At 48.7% G+C, this 6,653-nt stretch overlaps 1 pseudogene; it reads right to left on the bottom strand.

Moving 5' to 3' along the window:
• Positions 1–1,626: 1,626 nt before the first annotated feature.
• LOC110571086 lies at positions 1,627–2,573 on the bottom strand (annotated as a pseudogene).
• Positions 2,574–6,653: the final 4,080 nt, after the last annotated feature.

The raw sequence follows: 6,653 nt of genomic DNA on the forward strand, positions 1-6,653 counted from the left end.
CCTAGGACCTCCCTCCAGAGCAAAGCTCCTGGAGCACTGCCCCTCTCCCCCAGTTAGCCTTGTGTTAGGGAGCACTGGGGGGCCAGCCAGACAGGCCAGAGAGAGGTGTTCTTCTGACTTGGAAACTACCGTGGAAACTACCATGCTTGCAGTAGCCCCCTCCCAGGTTCCAAGAGGGGCCCTGAACTTGGGCATCACACATGCCCTGGGGACACTAGCCCCTCAAAGGCATGTGTGCACACCATCCTTGCCCTCTGTGCAAACAGTGAAGGCTCAGACGGGCAGAACGGCAGGCTGAGGACTCAGGTCGCCGGACTGAGGACCCCTGGCAAAGCAGGCGGGGTAGACACCAGGACCTTCACTGATGTCTAGACAGGGAGAGAGATGAGGCTGGATGCAGAATAACATCATGGCAGCATCCAAAGGGTAATTCGTGTGTGTGCTCTCTTGTCAAGAACGGTTTCCACTCACTCATGTGTTGGTTCATTCATGCATGCATTCATTCATTCATTCACTCATTCATTTTTCCCTCTGCCTGGAATTATCTCCTCCTAGATGGCCACATTCTCCCTCCCACACTTTTTGGGGTTTCTGCTCAAGTGCTCCCCCTCAGAGATGCCTTCGTCGTGGCCACCCCCAAGTTGGCCCATGACCCTAACCTGCAGCTAACGTCCCACGAGGGGGTGGGCAGACCTCCCGTCCCACCAGCGGGAAGAGTCCTGCCTCTTGGTCCTTCTCTCAGGTGGGAAGGGTGGACGAGGGTGATGCTAACTCTGAAACCGTTCACCCCCATTTCACCAGCAACCCCAACCTCGCTCATCAGCACCAGGGCCAACAGCTTTCCACCGCAGTGCATGGGGCTCCATGCGCCCCTCATTGTCTGTGCTTATTGTCCGTGTGTCCGGGAGAGTACCCACCTGTGGGGGCGGCGCCCATGTCACCAGCCCCTGGGATAATGCCTCGCACCCTGTGTGCACTATTTAAAAAGAAAACAAAACAATTGTGCTTTCTTATCACACGAAGTAGAAAGATCTGGGACATTTTTTCCTGTGTGTACTAATTAACCTCATTCTTTGGGGGGTTGTGCCCTATTCCATTGTAGATGTGTCATAATTTATGCAATTAAACCTTTGCTGATAAAAATGTAGGCCATTTTCAGATTTGGCTCTTATCCACATGTTGCGATAAATATCCAACATGCACACTTTTGTGCCCTTGGGTAAGTGACAGACACACTTTAGGAGCTGGGTCAATGTGTATGAAAGGTTTCCATCTTGTTAGACTTTGCCCAATGGCTCTTCTGAAGGCTGTACTGGGTTACACTCCCTCCAACAATGTTCGAGAGTGTGACTGTGCTCACATACGCACCAGGAATGCTTTCAAATCGTTATTTACAAGGCGTTCAGCACACTGTTTTAGAAACCGTTTGATCTCATGGTGCCATCTTTTTTTTTTTTTTTTTAAGAAAAATTAACAGCTTTATTTTTCCTCAATATACATTTTAGAAAATAGGTCTAAGGAAAGGTTTCATGAAATAGACCAGAGGACTATATACAAAGTGAAGAGCTCCAAATCAGTGAGACCAAGTTCACGGACGGAGCACTCTTCCCTGAGGGCCACAGCAGCCTAGGACCGTCCCATCAGAGGGGACGCAAGCTCCTGGATGGCTTTTGAGTTCAGCTGAGGAATTGTGCTGATCTTCAGGAGTTTGCTGCTTGCATACTTATTCTTGATGGCGATGAATTTTGTTAAGTTTTCGTTAACTTTCACTACATTTTTGGCCATGTGCTGCATGACTTCCAATACTTCATTTTCTGTGTATCCAGTATAATACTGCTGCTTTAAGTTCCATTTTCCTTGGTCCAGAAACTTCTGGGACAGGCAGGATGCAGCTACTGCCACCTTTGAAGGGTGATAATGCACCATGTCATAGTGAGAGTCAGCGCCATCAGATATTTGGCTAAAGCATGCTGTTCCACATGGACGTCACCGCCTTTTGATGCCCGCCTTAAGAAATGTAGTGGCAAAGGTCAACCCAACTCAAATTTCAGTTCTTTCAAAATCAGTGTTTCCATCTCTCGGATTTGGGAACTGGTATAAGCATTGTCTGTGATGTAAACGAAGTCTTCAATATTTGGAGAAAACATCTCCTCATATTTGAAAGCCAAGAGCAGAGCTGTAATCCCAACCAGTTGAAGCTTCTTATGAGAAACCGGCTGAACCTGTAAAAATCGGTCCATGATGGCGACGCACATGTACAGAGTCTTCTGAAGCAGCCTAAACTTGGAGTGGACTTGCACCAGCCAGTTCACCAGGATGGTGCGCATGCATCCGTTTATCTCTCTTCCATCTAAGAAGTGTGGATTTATGGATTGCAGAACCTCAAGCTGCCATAGATGCTGGTAGATATCCTTAACGTAGTCGCTGCAGAGCTGAGGGTTCTCCTAGTCCTCATGATCAATGTCCTCGATTTTGCAGAGCAAGGCATCAGAGAAAGTTTGGCAGAGATTCTCTTCCTTCGTGGAGATATCCTCCTGTCGGGGGGAAGGACCCTTTGGAGCCAGCACTTCCATCTGTACTGGTTTCACAGAAGCAGTAGGTTTCAGTTGTTTGCTGACATTTGTTTTGGTGGGTTGAACAGCTATTTTGGTGTTCTGAGCTTTCTTGGCTACTTGTGTAGCTCTGGTTGCAACTCTATTTCCAATTTCTTCTAAAACTGCCCATCTGATTGTCACATGACTCTTAGCTTTAGAATTAACACCAGTGTCAGCATTCTCCAAATCAGTGGACACCGTCTGGCATCGGAGCAGCGCATGTGGGAAGGGGCAGGCAAGAATGCCAGCCCGGCCCAGGGAGGGACGCGGAACGGAGAGGGAGGACATAAATTTCCGCGGCACCGTGAGCTCCGCACTCCGGCCCGCACCGCTTAAGACCTTCTCGTGGTGTCGTCTTAATGGTGTGCATTCATTCTGATGTTTCAGGCATGCGTGTGTGCACCCGTGTGTGTGTGTGCATGTGGTATGTGCACGTGTGCTTGTGTGTTTTCACGTGTTGTGTTGCACACACACTGGATTATCTGAATGACCACTAAATTGTCCGCCACCACACGACCTTGTTCCCTGCTTACACAGGTTTTAGAATCACAATCGCGTTGACATCTGGTCCCGATGTACGAATGAAGGCTTTCTAGCTTACCAAGCAGAGCAAACCCAAGTAACCTTGATGCAGACCCACGGAGGGATGCTCCCTGCCCAGAGCCTGCCCTGCACTCTCTCATCGAGGATGGTCCTCCTGCTGGGGGTGGGCAGATCGTGGGGCTCTCTCTTTGTAGAAACCCCAGCAGTTCACTAGCAGTCAGGGTAGTAGAAAGAACAAACAAACAAATGAAAACCACAGTGTACACTTTCTCATTACAAGTTAATTTTTATTATGTTTTGGGGTAGACTCATAGGTGTTTAGGATCATCAAAGTAGTGGATTGGAGATTAGACCGAGTTCTTTGTTTAGAAAGAGAAGCAATCATGTAATGTATGGGGATTAACATAAGAATAAAAAAAAAATAGAAAGAGAAGCAATCATTTTAACAAACAAAACTCAAAAGAGGGACGGGGAGACCAGAGGCTCACAAGAGCCAGCCAGGGGGCCGTGGCCTCCTGGAATTATGCTGCCTGACCACAGAACAACTCTAAAGAGAAACTGAAGCAGGACCCCGGAACACACCGTTGGGGTGGGAAGATGCTGTCAGAGGGGGAGGGCAGTGACTCGGGGGTCATTCCAGCCCTCAGAGCCGACCTGCGAGCTCGCCGCCTTGGTCTGCAGAGCTCAGGCCAGGGATGTTGCATGAGCCACAACAGACTGTCCCTGAAGCCTGGGAGGCAGGACTGTCCCACATGGGACGGTCATTGGCAATGCTGCCCTAGCTGGACATGAGGGCTGTTTTCACTTGTCATGACCTTGAATAACATATGAGCTCTTGGAATTCTCCAGGCCAAAAAAATTCTCTCTACTCATTGGGGAGCAGACCTTTGAGCTCCTAACTAAATGCTCACCCTGGCACTTAGACAGATTCAAGTCTGTTGAGGGAATCTTTCGGCCTTTCCCACGGGCAAGCTGCCCACCGCATGGAAGGGTGGCCTGCATGTGCGTGAGGCCGGTGCTGGCTCTTCGGGGTGCGGTCTGGAAGCCCATGCAGGCTTGTCATCTGTCCACCGGATCATTTGGTTTTCTCTTCAATGAGCAACACAAAATATGGAACTGGCATTCTTGGCCTAGGTTGACAGATTTCCAGTTCCGGCCAAAAACATACTTGAAATGCCCAATCCTGGATCCCCATTGTTTAGATGGCCTACCAGCCGTGTTTAGTCTTCAAGTTTCACACTGTTCCAAGTGAAGAATCATCAGAAAGCAGCAGACTCTTCCTAGCTTGGCCCTCCCCATGAATGAAACACTTCACTCAGGAATAAACTGAGGCCGTGCTCAGAACTACAAGTGCATATGTATCTCTTGACCCAATAATCTAACTTCTGGAGTCTACGCTACACCCTTCCTTGTGTGTGTGCAAAGGGATATTATGTACCAGATCATTCATCACAGCGTTTTAAATAATGATGAAAGGTTGGAAAAGAGCCGCATATGCATTAGAACAGAAGAGTGAGTACATTTACAGAATCTCCTTGCTATGGAAGTCCTCTTATCTGTAAAAAAAGAATAAGGGAGCTCTCCGGGTACGATAGGCAGAATAATGGTCCCCCAAAATGTCCACGTCCTGATCCCTGGACCCTGTGACTGTGTCACTTTGCCCAGCAAGGGGACTGGGCACCTGTGATTAGATCAGGGACCTGGAGACGAGATTATCCCGGCTGATCCAGGTGGGACCAGTGTCATCACAAGGGTCCTTGACTGATGTCTGAGGCAGAGGGAGGGGAAAAGGACCCGGAAGCAGGTCTGAATAAAGTGGCTGCCGCCGTGAAGATGCAGGACGGGGAAGGCGGTCAGCCGAGGGCTGCGGGCAGCCCCTGGACGCAGGAAAAGGCAAGGAAGTGGATTCTTCCATGGGGCTTCCAGACGGAACTGGCCCTGCGGACATACTGATTTCAGCCCAGTGAGACCCACGATGGACTTCCAGCCTCCAGGACACCAAGGTGGTAACTTTGTATCGTTTTAAGCCACGAAGTTTGTCGTAGTTGGTTACAGCTGCCAGAGCAAACAAATATAGGAAGGAATGAAACAGTGGGAAGCAATGAAACATTGTTATTTTTTAAAGATTATTTATTTATTTATTTATTTGAGAGAGAGAGAGCGCACAGGGGCAGAGGGAGAGGGAGACGCAGACTCCCCCGCTGAGCAGAGAGCCTGATGCAGGACTCGATCCCAGGACCCTGAGATCATGACCTGAGCCAAAGGCAGACGCTTAACGGACTGAGCCACCCAGGCGCCCCAAAACATCGTTAATTTTAAAAAGAAATGAAAGAAAGAGAAGAAGGGAGGGAAGGAGAGGGGGAAGAGAGGGCAGGAAAGGAAGGGAGGGAGAGAGAGGACAGGGAGAGATAAGGCAGGTGCAGCAGTGGCAGAGAGAGGATCGGGTAGCAGGGCAGCATCCAGACTCCGGATCATTTGCTGAGCACACGGCTGACCGGGGCCGGTAACTTAACCTCCTTGTGCCTGGGTGCCTGGGTTCTTCCTCTGTCAAACGGAGTCAATAATTTATTTACCGCCCACTGTAAATACTAGCAGCCAGCACACAAGGGCGCCCTGTCTGCTGGGCAAAAAGAATGGGAAATAAGCATGTCTGTTTTTCGTTTGCTTGTATTTACCTAAAGAAATGCTTGAAGGATATGTTCGAAACTAATAAAGGGCTGTGTAAGGGCAAAGGGCTGAAGGAGGGGGGTGGAGGAATTTTTCAGTGTATGTGAAATGTGCGCTAAATATATGCACATGTATGTTATACTATGTGCGTGTATTTGAATCTGTATTTAAGCCATGTGAATGTGTTACCTATGCAAACACACACATATAAATGCACATGTGTCTTTAAGGCCCTCGAGAACTTCTCTGCTGGAGGGAGGCAGCCTTCTGGTGGGCAGGCATCCTGGGGCTGAGGAGGACCCCTCCTGACACTGGCCTGGCCTGCGCGCAGTACCTGGGAAGCATGAGCTCAAGGCAGCTCTCTGCAGGAATGAGCTCACTGCAGACACCCCTGAGGCGTTTCTGCTCTCACTTTATAACTTTAAGGGAATTGTCCTGATTTATATACTGTGGTTCAAATTCTTTTAGGGCAGAGGACAGACATTCTATTTTATTTTATTCTATTTTTTTATTTTTATTTTTTAACATTTTATTTATTTGACAGAGAGAGAGAGAGCACAAGCAGGGGGAGCAGCAGAAGGAGAGGGAGAAACAGGCTCCCCTCCCAGCAAGGAGACTGATGCAGGACTCGATCCCAGGACGCTGAAATCATGACCGGAGCTGAAGGCAGACGTTTAACTGACTGAGCCCCCCAGGTGCCCTGACAGACATTCTATTTTAAATAAATAAATAAATAAATTGCAAATACTAACAACAACTTTAATTTCTCGAGCTCCTATTAACAGCCAGACGGCGTGAGATGCTTCACGCTCACCCTCTGTAATTGTCCTGACAATCCTAACCTTGCGA

The sequence above is a fragment of the Neomonachus schauinslandi genome, chromosome 1, assembly GCF_002201575.2.
Source record: "Neomonachus schauinslandi chromosome 1, ASM220157v2, whole genome shotgun sequence".
NCBI lineage: Eukaryota > Metazoa > Chordata > Mammalia > Carnivora > Phocidae > Neomonachus > Neomonachus schauinslandi.